We start from the raw sequence: 12,615 nt of genomic DNA on the forward strand, positions 1-12,615 counted from the left end.
TTTGTACTACGCGGAACTACTGTCAGCAGATTCGTTATACCCGTGCTAAGAATCCCATTCCGTAATAAGGATGGCATGTGGATACGAGTTGACTCTTAAAAGCTGTTCTGGAGAAACAGGGATGCTCAGACATGAGCCTAAGGATAACGAAAGGGGTTACACGGAGGGACATTACTGAAAGAAATTACTCACTCCAACTTTACATGGAGTGAGATCCATGTCCAAAACGAGTAATTATATCGAGGTCTGATTTGCGCCTAGTTTTTGTGGAAGAAGTGGAGAATTTTCTGAGGTTTGGAAATAAATTTTGCTTTTGTAGCTTCCGAATTATGACACTTAGTTGTATTTTCTTAATGGAACCATATTAGTCTGCTGTGACACCCATGAGTCTTCGTTCTGCTGTGATTAGATAACTTCTTCGTGGACATATTCACGTTTACACAATATCTAACGCAGTCCATATAGTTTCTGTAGGTTTCGTTTATGGTGAATGTTTCCAAACTGTCAGGAAATTGAATCGAGTGGGTTAAACCAAAGGAGTGTTCTGCGAATACTGTACTCCAACGTGTTCCACCATTTCTACATTTTGCTATGGGAACACCTTCATGGTAACAAAATCCGTCACATTTCTTCGGATAGTCGCCATGAAAACTACGAAGTGATAATATGTTTCTAGGCAGGATGATGTTTACGGATGAAGCATCGCTTACAAACGATGGTAAAATTATTCTTCATAATGTACACCGCTGATAACTTGAAAATCAACTCTGGCTGAAAGAAGTAGATTATCAACGTCCTCGGTCTGCTAAAGTGCGGTCGAAGCTTTCTAGAATTTCATCACTCACCCCAAATATTTACGTTTTTCACATTTTCAGTCGCAGTTATTAGAAGCTATTTAACTAGATTTACGGCTATTCGTGTGGTACCAACATGCCGGATGTCCCGCACATTCTGCACAGATAATTGCCGATTTTCTTCACAGAATATCTGAGGAGCATTGGATTGGTCATTCGCGAAACACAAAATGATCTGCGTGCCCACCAGACTTAACGCCTGTCGATCTTTATTTGTAGGCAACATTAAAACAAGAGGTCTACAAGATACACCGAAGACATGAATTGTCCTATAATATGGACATGTGCTGCAATACATACGGATGAAATTCTTGATACTTAATTCGAGAATCGTAGTAATAAACACATGAACTATAACGGGAGACAAATATAAGAGAACTTGGAGAAGAAGGCAGAGCCCAGAACTGCAACGAGGCGGCAGCCAGACAGAAGATGCTGGTCACTATATTGCGTGATCGGCTCCCTTGTCACCGAAATCAGGCCACAAGCCACGGACTTCAGCCGCTGCAGGCCGTCTCTCCTGCTTGATCATCACCCTCCAGCAGCAGCAAGAATTCCGTGACCCCGTCCCGGGTGTCAGTTCCCTTGGGGCCAGCGTTCGAGAAGCCATTACGGCTCTATTGACTTCCGTGTGGTCGACGATTATGCCAGACCCTTGTCATTGCCCTGCTCAAGATGGTTTGCCTTGGCCCACAAATGCAGTCCTTCCGTTAATTCAGCGCCGAGAACCAGCATTTAAACGCTGGCCCAGCGGTGTACGTAACATTCGGGAACAGCAGGGCCACTCCCGGCGCCTGCTGTGTGTCAGCCGGGAATCCTCGCTGTGAACTCTGCCAACACTGGACCGCGTAAGAGGGACGTCTGGCTGTCGGCCCAGCTCGGGCGGGCAACATCGTGCCATCCGCCCGCCCCTGCTCCTCACCGTCGATCCAGACTTCGACTCCGGGCACCGCCATCGCCGTACACTGGAACGACACGACTTCCACATTAGAGACGACCCGGTGGTCCCCCGTGAGAGCATAGCAGTCGCATCCTGCCGTCTCAGCTTGCCTCGGATACCGGAGACCCCAGCACAGCGCTCTGTCTCCCGAGTTGCTCGTGCACGCCGCCCACCATACGTCACCGTCTGCAGCTACTACTCCGGAATATTACGAGAGAACTCCGGACCGCGCCAGAGAACGGAGCACAATCAGAAGAGTGTCTGAACTATACGGATTGGTAAAGAACTAATAAAGAGTTGTTGTATCTTTACCAGTACCTGCCTCTACTGCTGTCCACAACCCCCCCCCCCTCACCCCCCCCCCTTCCCCACCCATCTTCGACAGAGAACCCAGCCCGAACCTAGACAGCCTGCAACCAGGCTCCCGCTTTTTACAGTGGTGTCAGAAGTGTCTCCCTTCTTTAAACGCGCGAACTGTTCCTGATCACGGGTTCACTTGCATGTGGTACTGCAGGCAGGTGTTTGTAGCACATCTTCGAATTCAGCACAGCGGTTTGCACCACTGTTATCTTGTTGCTGTTTGGTCAAGCCATGTCACTGAAGTCCAATTCGAAAACTTTTCAGTAGCGCAGAGGAAACGTATGTAGTTTTATCAGAAAAGACACAGCCATAATTTAGTAACTGTAAACACTGAAAACTACTTGCGCGCGTAGAAGTCTCCACATTGTGCGCTATAGCTTAATGAAAGCCACACCTTGATATATTTACTCGTTCTGGATATACTTCGGATTAGCTGTATAAGGTGTCTCATCCTGCATATGGAGTTATTTTTATTCTAAGGAAGTATGTTGGGGAGAATTACTAAATTAACTGCTAAGCACTGATTTGTTTAACGACTTAATAGGAAAGGAAAATTAGACTCAAGTGGGGTAGGACGTCAAACGGGACGACTTGGAGCAGGAGAGGCATTACAGGACATTTTAATTTCCACTGTCTATACTTTTACAAACAAATTAATAAAACTTTTGCGTAACATTTGTACTGATGATGTCGTGTGTAGATGGGATTGTAGAGGAAGTGATACGACAAAAGATTATTGAACTCGTATTGAGAAGGGTCAAGACAAGGGATTTTGGTGGTAAGCGGCTGGTCGGATGCAGCTATGCAGAGATGAAATGAGTGGAATGGAAGAGGTAGCGTACATTATATGTGAGAAGATGGGTGTGTTTCGGGAGTCATTTCGTGGTGTGGAGAGGGGAAGTGGTTGAAACTAAGCTAGAAGAGAACGTAGAGCGAGGAGATGCAAGGAAGGTTAAACGTGATGGTAGAAACGTGGCAGCAGGGAAAAGTTACTAAAGATACGGTAAACAGACGGGTACTGAGATACGATTTCGTCAAGGCGCAGGCTCGATGGTAGTCTTCCAGGCGTTTACAAGCCGGTACAGGATATATGTGAGGGAGGATTAACAGATAAGGAAAGCTAGGAGGCATTCTAGTATTAGGTTGAGGAGGTCAAATTTGAAGGGGCCGAGATTAAACAACACTTCCATAGTCTATGTAGTGGACGGGACGGCTTACGATCATGTAGATACAGTATCGGGCGAAATATATTTCGACATCCCTATGTAACGTGGAATTGACCACTATATTTATATATATAGAGGCTGACCCGGCTTTAAAAACTGAGGCGGGGAGTATTGTGTTGTCAGCAGAGAAGCAGTAACAGCAAGATCGGTCGGTCAAGACACATTATCATCTTCGAACATGGACTAACCACTGAATGTCATCTGAGTAACAGATCCATCAGGAACATTTCAGCCCTTCTAAACCTGTCCATGTCGAATGTTGGTGATGTGATTGTGAAGTGGAAAAAAAAATCGCTCTGAGCACTATGCGACTTAACTTCTGAGGTCATCAGTCACCTAGAACTTAGAACTAATTAAACCTAACTAACGTAAGGACATCACACACAACCATGCCCGAGGCAGGATTCGAACCTGCGACCGTAGCGGTCGCTCGGCTCCAGACTGCAACGCCTAGAACCGCACGGCCACTCCGGCCGGCTGAAGTGGAAACGTGAAGGAAAACCACAGCTGTATCAAAACCAGGCAGATCATATGTAATGACGGACAGCGACCATCGAGTACTGCTGAGCGTGATTGTCAAAAATCACATGAAATCGGCAGAAGGTATCACTCGTGAGTACCAAAGCAATGCCTGCAGTCCAGCTAGCACAATGACTATACGTAAGGAATTAAAGTAAATGGGGTGTAATGGTTGAACAGTTCGTCATAAGTCACACGTTTCTGCAGTCCATCCCAGATGCTGCTTGAGATGGTGCAGAGGGTGACGCCACTGGACAATGGAAGACTGGAAACGAGTGAGTTGGAGTGTTGCATCACACTGCACCCTGTGGTTGTGCGATGAAGGAGTCTGGGTGTGGCGAATGTCTGGAGACGTTACCTGCTATCAGCTGTAATGTCAACAGTGACGTACAGAGCTGGTGGTGTAACCACATCTGGATGTATTTCGCGGTTAGGGTGTGATCGTCTTAAGTTCTAGGGGACTTATGACCACAGCAGTTGAGTCCCATAGTGCTCAGAGCCATTTTTTTTTTTTTTTTTGTGATCGTCTTAATGCGCTTATGAAAACTCCAACTGAAAGAATTGGCTGCCATTCCTCATCAGACATTCAGAAACCTTGTTGAAAGTGTCTGCATAGTGTTCAACAGATATTTTACGTATGATAGTCACAGAATGTGTTTCCCATCTTTGGACTTTTATTAGGTTCAATAGTTTTTCTCTATTTTCACCGTTCTTTTAGATCGTTAGTAACTTGGGGTTTCAAGTTAACTTTAGATCAAGTGTTGGTGCAAGATTTTTTAATATTTCAGTTAATCGAATTAGATAGTTATGTACGGTGAAGTAGAAGTCTCGAGGACTGAAAGTGCAATTAGATTTTTATATAGTTATTGTCAGATTATTTGGCGGAGTGATGGAATGGCAACACTTATTTATGTCGGGAGCTGAAATTGCCAAGATGGAATTGGACTGGAACACGCTGAAATGAAACAAAGAATTTCCCCTCTAACTTTTTTCGATATCGCTCAGAGAAAACGCTGTGTACAGTGCAAAGGAAAATCCTGTAGAACACGAAGTGTATAAAGTAAGGTAGTAACTTTAGACCGAGAGCAGCTGATTAACCAGGAGGGAGGGCAATAAAAGTGCGATGCCTGAAGAGGGACTGCACCGCTCGCACGATCGCCGCATGACAATAAAAGAGCTTCACCCCTTCCATCTGCCTTTAACTGGAATTTCCGGACGAATGGGCCCAATAAACGGACAGCTCTTCAACATCGCTAAAATTTTTCGATTTAATTGCTCCAGGAAACGCAACCAGTAGGAAGCGGGTGATACGAAATATAAAATTTCAGCTTCTCCAGCTATCCATCAAGCTGTGCCGAAGATTTATAAACGCCAGTTTCTGACAAGGAGTGACCTTCTTTCTATTTTGCTTCACGATAACACTTTCATGTATAAATTTTGTGAAACTCTGTTCTTAATTTGAACTTCCCAAGGGACAAATATAAATCTGTACCATTCTGTTTCTCTTCCTCCATTTTAAAATTGGATGGTAACTGGTCACCCACTGTCTACAGGTATTTTACACGATACTATCAGTTAAGTGAGGTGCCAGAAAATTCGGACTGCAGAACACTTTCAGTACTAAAGAATCACCAAAGCGACTGTTTGTCTAATAATAGATTTAGTCTATTTTAACAAGTCAGACTGATGATAACCACCTCAATAGCCATTAAACAAACCCCGATAAATTAATGAATGCAACTAACAACTGATTCACATCGCAAAGAAAAATACAGAGGCTATATGACAGAACTTTCTGTCTTGAAGTTGGCAGAACAACGCACACGGCATTAGCTCTGACAAACTAATTCCCATTCTTTTAAGTAATGACATAATTAATGCAGTCGTCCTCTGAGATATGTAACTGGTATTACTGTTAAATATATATAAGCATGATCGCAAATGGCGCCAGACACGAAAAGGAGCACATCCTCATTAAGTAAGGAAATGTAAATTAGTTGTAATACAATTTATCCAACCCACGACCCAAGGCTCCCAGTCAGAAAACCTTAGTGTACATTTGTGCCAGCAAATGATGTAGGTCTGATATTTTCACGACGTATAGTCATAGAATAAATATTTACGCAGAGGCTTGATACTTTCCCACAGTGGTATTACCATTCATTCATTTATTCACTCTTCATGTTCCATAAACCCCAAACAAACGATATCCTACTGCAACAAATGAAAGTTTGTGACACGATATGACATGAACCATGATATCCTGCTTATGACGCGGAGATCTGACACAAAAATTCAGTTGTCACTATAGGTTCACTAAAATTCAGGTTCGGCATATCTTAATGGTTTGCACTGAAACTTCATGACATCACACCTTCATTGACATCACACCCATGTATGGATCTCAGTGCATGTAATTAATTCAATATACGTATTTAAAAGAAAACCTTCAAGAACGTGGAATGAGTGACATTGTGCATTAACTGGCAAAATCATCCACAGCAAGCTGTTTTTGTAAAAGATAGCAACAACCAATTACAAGTAGGGATAATCCGTTCACAACTGATGTAGCTACTTACAGAAACTTTGGCGGCGTGCATTTGTTTCTGAGACAGTCGAAACAGGACCTCCAGTCAGATGTTTGACACGATGCCCCACTGAAAACTATTAGCGAAGGTACGAGTATATGGAATTGCCATAAATGCGAGTGGCACGGAGACACCTTAAGCAATAGAAACCAGTGCGTTGTCATCGACATGGAGTCTACACCAGAGACGAGGGTATCGTAAGGAGTGACAAGACGGCAGTTGTTCTCTGTAAACAAAAGTGATGTGACGGACGTGGAGAGTAGCTATCTACTGCTGTTTGCTGATGATGCTACAGTGTACGGGAAGGTGTCGCCATTGCTTGCCGGTAGGAAAAAAATGGCTCTGAGCACTATGGGACTTAACATCTATGGTCATCAGTCCCCTAGAACTTAGAACTACTTAAACCTAACTAACCTAAGGACATCACACAACACCCAGTCATCACGAGGCAGAGAAAATACCTGACCCCGCCGAGCGTGCCGGTAGGAGGATAAAAGATGACGTACCTATAGTTTCTAGTTGGTGTAATGAATGTCAGCTATCTCTAAATCTAGAGAAAGTAAGTTAATGCAGACGAGTAGGAAAAACAATCACTCAGCGTTCTAGTACTGCTTGACATGATCACGACGATTAAATATCTAGCCGTAACGCAGCAAAGCGATCTGAAGTGGAACGAGCATGTAAGGAGGGTAGGCGACTGGTCGACTTCCGTCTATCGGGAGAATTTTATGTAAGTCTGGTTCATCTGAAAAGGTGACTACTCGTGTATTTGGTATATGGTCCTTTAGGAAAACATCGAAGCTATTGAGAGGGGAGCTGCTACATTTGCAACTGGTAGGTTCGACCAGCACTCAAGTATTATGGAGATTCTTCGTAAACTTAAATGGAAATACCTGTATGGAAGGGGACGTTCTCTTCAAAAAAACTCTATCGTCAAAATTTAGAGATCCGGCATTTGAAGTTCAATGACGAGCGATTCTGCTGCTGCCAACGCCCGTTTCCCGTAAGGACTACGAACATAAGATAAAAGAAGTTACTGCTCCATTTGCCAGTGGAACAGGAATTGAATGACTGGTAATGGTAGGAGGTACTCTCTGCAACGCTGCATCTGGTGGCTTGCGGAGTATAAACACTATGTTATCAAAAGTATCCGGACACCTGGCTGAAAGTGACTTACAAGATCGTGGCGCCCTCCATCGGCAATGCTACAATTCAATATGGTTTTGGCCCATCCATAGCCTTGATGACAGCTTCCTCTCTCGCAGGCATCGATCATTCAGGTGCTGGAAGGTTTCTTGGGGAATGTCAGCACGTTTCTTACGGAGTGCTGCACTGAGAAGACGTATCGATGTCGGTCGGTGAGGTCTGGCACGAAGTCGGCGTTACAAAACATCCCGAAGGTGTTCTATAGGATTCAGGTCAGGACTCCATGCAGGCCAGTCCATTACTGGGATGTTAATGTCGAGTAACCACTCCGCCACAGCACTTGCATTATGAACAGGTGCTCGTTCGTGTTGAAAAATGCAGTCACCATCCCCGAATTGCTCTTCAATAGTGGGAAACAAGAAGTTGCTTAAAACATCAATGTAGGCCTGTGCTCTGACAGTGCCACGCAAGACGACAAGGGGTGCAAGGCACCTCCATGAAAAACACAACCACACTATAACACCACCACCTCCGAATTTTACTGTTGGCACTTGATACGCTGGCAGTTGCCGACACCAAATGGTTCAAATGGCTCTAAGCACTATGGGACTTAACATCTGAGGTCATCAGTCCCCTAGACATAGAACTACATTGACCTAACTAACCTAAGGACATCTCACACATCCATGCCCGAGGAAGGATTCGAACCTGCGACCGCAGCAGCAGCTCGGTTCCGGACTGAAGCGTCTAGAACCGCTCGGTCACAACGGCCGGCACCGACACCCTACCATCAGATCACCACATTGTGTACCGTGATTCGCCACTCCACACAACGTTTTTCCACTATTCAATCGCCCAATGTTTTTCTCCTTACACCATGCGAGGCGTCGTTTGGCATTTACCGACGACATGTGTGGCTTATGAGCAGCCGCTCGACCATGAAATCCAAGTTGCCTCACCTCCCGCCTAACTGATATAGTACTTGCAGTGGATCCTGATGCAGTTTGGAATTTCTCTGTGAGGGTCTGGATATATGTCTGCCTATTACACATTACGACTCTCTTCAACTGTCGGCGGTCTCTATCAGTCAACAGACCAGGTCGGCCTGTACGCTTTTGTGCTGTACGTGTCCCTTCACGTCTCCTCTTCACTGTGACATCGAAAACAGTAGACCTAGCGACGTTTAGGAGTGTGGAAATCTAGCGTACAGACGTATGATACAAGTGACACCCAATCAGCTGACCACGTTCGAAGTCGGTGAGTACCACGGAGCGCCCCATTCTGCTCTCTCACGATATCTAATGACTACTCAGGTCGCTGATGTGGAGTACCTGGCAGTAGGTGGCAGCACAATGCACCTAATATGGAAAACGTATGTTTTTGGGGGTGTCCGGATACTTTTGATCACATAGTGTATGCATACGTTCATGTAGATGAGTCCCAAACATACAATCATGTTTCTCCTGTACTGTGAGAACGTAACTGTCGGATTTTATATCGCTTAATGTAAAGGTTTGTACAATAGCGATATTCTTAAAATAATTTTAATAACATCTTCTTCTTTCTCCTCTTTGGTCGAATGAATGATATGTTACCAGTTAATCTTCCCGCATAAAGTAGAAAGTTTTGATGTTTCCCAGCATCAATATCTCGCACTATATCTGCTCTAGTACGTCCTTCCATGCTTTTAGTAAATACATTTCTGATATATGAATTTGGTCCTTTCATAAGCACTTACTAATTTTCACTTGACAGCATTTTCAAAGCCCCTCTTTAACTAAATTTCACCATAATCCAATTTTCTTTACAAATTTCCAATGTTCTGTTAATCTGTTTAATTATCACATTTAAATTCTCCCGCCTTATCAAAGTCGATCTATCACTCAAATGTGATCAGACGGTGTAAGCAGTAAAACACATAACATTTCATTTGATATAACACTCTGTATAAAATTTATCGTCCTGATATTCTTAAAGATAAGGCAGACAGTTTCTGTTTTCTTGCTATTTTTTTATATAATTTAAAGCTGTATTTTATGTATTTATTCCAACCTCTACATGCTATACAAATTCCACCAATAATGAAACATGGTCAACGAATACGCAGAAGTTGCAGATCATCATATTCGCTAATTATATGCATCCATAGCATCTTTCTTCGGTCCTACATCGTATTATCTGGGAGTACTTATTAATTTCTCTTACTCCTGTAGGCGATCTTTAGGGTTAGAGCAAGGCTCTTTTCTCCATTCACTTTGTTCGAGATGTTGCAGTCTTCCAATAAGGAACTCTTGGATGTGTGTACACGGACAAGAATCGTCTGAAACAGAGTCCCAACTGGGACAAGGGTGTCTGAATAACATTCTTTTCACGTGAAACGAGCATAAGCTTTTTATACACTACTGGCCATTAAAATTGCTACACCACGAACATGACGTGCTACACTCGCGAAATTTAACCGACAGGAAGAATAAGCTGTGATATGCAAATGATTAGCTTTTCAGAGCATACACACAAAGTTGGCGCCAGTGGCGACACCTACAACGTGCTGACATGAGGAAAGTACCAAAAGATTTTTCATACACAAACAGCAGTTGACAGGCGTTGCCTGTTGAAACGTTGTTGTGATGTCTCGTGTAAGGAGGGGAAATGCGTACCATCACGTTTCCGACTTTGATAAAGGTCGGATTGTAGCCTATCGCGACTGCGGTTTATCGTATCGCGACATTGCAGCTCGCGTTGGTCGAAATCCAATGAATGTTAGCAGAATATGGAATCGGTGAGTTCAGGAGGGTAATACGGAATGCCGTGCTGGATCCCAACGGCCTCGTATCATTAGCAGTCGAGATTATAGGCTTCTTATCCGCATGGCTGTAACGGATCGTGCAGCCACGTCTCGATCCCTGAGTCAACAGATGGAGACGTTCGCAAGACAACAACCAGCTGCACGAACAGTTCGACGACGTTTGCAGCAGCATGGACAATCAGCTCCGAGACCATGGCTGCGGTTGCCCTTGACGCTGCATCACAGAAAGGAACGCCTGCGATGGTGTACTCAACAACGAATCTGGGAGCACGAATGGCAAAACTTCATTTTTTCGGATGAATCAAAGTTCTGTTTACAGCATCATGATGGTCGCATCCGTGTTTGGCGACATCGCGGTAAACGCACACTGGAAGCGTGCATTCGTCATCGCCACACTGGCGTATCATCCGGCGTGATTCTCAGGATCTGTGCACCCAAATTGCGTGGAAATGTAATCACATGTCAGTTGTAGTATAATATATTTGTCCAATGAATACCCGTTTATCATCTGCATTTATTCTTGGTGTAGCAATTTTAATGGCCAGTAGTGTAGAATATCCGGATCTGAGAACTCCCCTGCACTAATATGAGATGGATAGAAATGTACCATGGATCTCTGTAGAATAGTTCTCGTCATAAACCACTATCTAATGGACACAAGGAAACGCTTAAGAGGACTGAGGACAGAAATCCAATAATTGTGATGTTCTGGTGCCAAAACTATCGACGAAGTCCTTCTCGTAGAGGGGAATCTGCTGCTGATATTCTTTGCTCCCATTGCAAGTAACGGGATTAGTAATGGTTATCATGCAGGACACACATAATAGTACTTTAGCTTACACGATGTTGGCGGAGCACTTGTCTCGAACTTGTCCTAGGGTTTGTCTTAATATCCTGTAGAACTCTGTCCTCCATATCTGGTGGACACACAATCCGCCGCCTCCCTGCACGTTCGTCTATCTGAAAGGACCCATGTTCACATAACCGCCCGAAAAGGGCTTTAAATATTGTGTACTGTGGTTGATTTCCATCTGCCTGGCCGTACACAAACACCACCTCGGCTTGTTCCCGACATGAATACCGGACTTACTGTTTACAATACGCTGCGTCTATCACACATCCTGCAACACTAATTGGAAACATACACACACCATATAACAGTTGCAACTGTCACCTGCCCTTTTGCGCAAGAAGAGGTTGCGCTAGCAGTCTCAGAGCTCAAAAACAAGAAAGCACGTGGACCAGATGTTATCCACTAGGAACCACTGAAAAAATTAGTGCCGCAGATCACCCCGTTCCTAACTACGTTACTGAACGATGACTTACGGCTGGCCGGGTACCTACAGTATAGGAAACCTCCAAAGCAGTCATTACTAAGAAATCAGCAGACAGAGATCCTTCAGATCCAAAGACTTATAGGCCACTATGCTTAATAAACACCCTAGCAAATATTGAGGAGAAACTACTGTGTAAGCGCTTGCAAACACACAGATCTCTCAGGGGTGTAAGCCAACACTAATTCGGTTTCAGTACTGGGAAATCAATAGATGATGCCGTCAACCAGGCCCTATACATAGTTAATACTTTAACACAGAAATACACCATAGCAGTAATGATTGACATTGCCGGGGCGTTCGATAACCTGTGGGGGCCCGCAGTGTTTCAAAAGTTAAGATATCTGCAGGTACCGCAATCACTCTACAACACATTCCTAGGCTACTGTAAATACCGGGTAGACGAATGGCTGATGGACAGCCGGAAATTAGTTAAAAGAATTACCAAAGGATGTCCTCAAGGGTCGATCTGCTGCTCCATAGAACCGCTCCTACAACTTCTACATGAGGATGACAGGTCAGACCAAATTGTCGCCTACGCAGGTGACCTATTAGTTGTCGTCACTGCAAACAACAGAGCCGAGCTAGAAGAGAAAGCCACTGGAGTACTACAAAGAATTATTCGATAGTGTCACAACAATAAATTCAGGATAGCAGAAAAGGAAACAACTTACACGTTACTGAAAGGATCACTCCAAAGGAAACCTTGACTTAAAATTGGGGACACAAACACCAAATGAGAACATGCTACGCACTATCTTGGGGTACACATATATGAGTGAATCGATTTCCACGAACACATAAGGCTAACAAAAGACAAAGCAGAAAAATAGTACATAAAC

Source organism: Schistocerca nitens, chromosome 3, assembly GCF_023898315.1.
Source record: "Schistocerca nitens isolate TAMUIC-IGC-003100 chromosome 3, iqSchNite1.1, whole genome shotgun sequence".
NCBI classification, from domain to species: Eukaryota; Metazoa; Arthropoda; class Insecta; order Orthoptera; family Acrididae; genus Schistocerca; species Schistocerca nitens.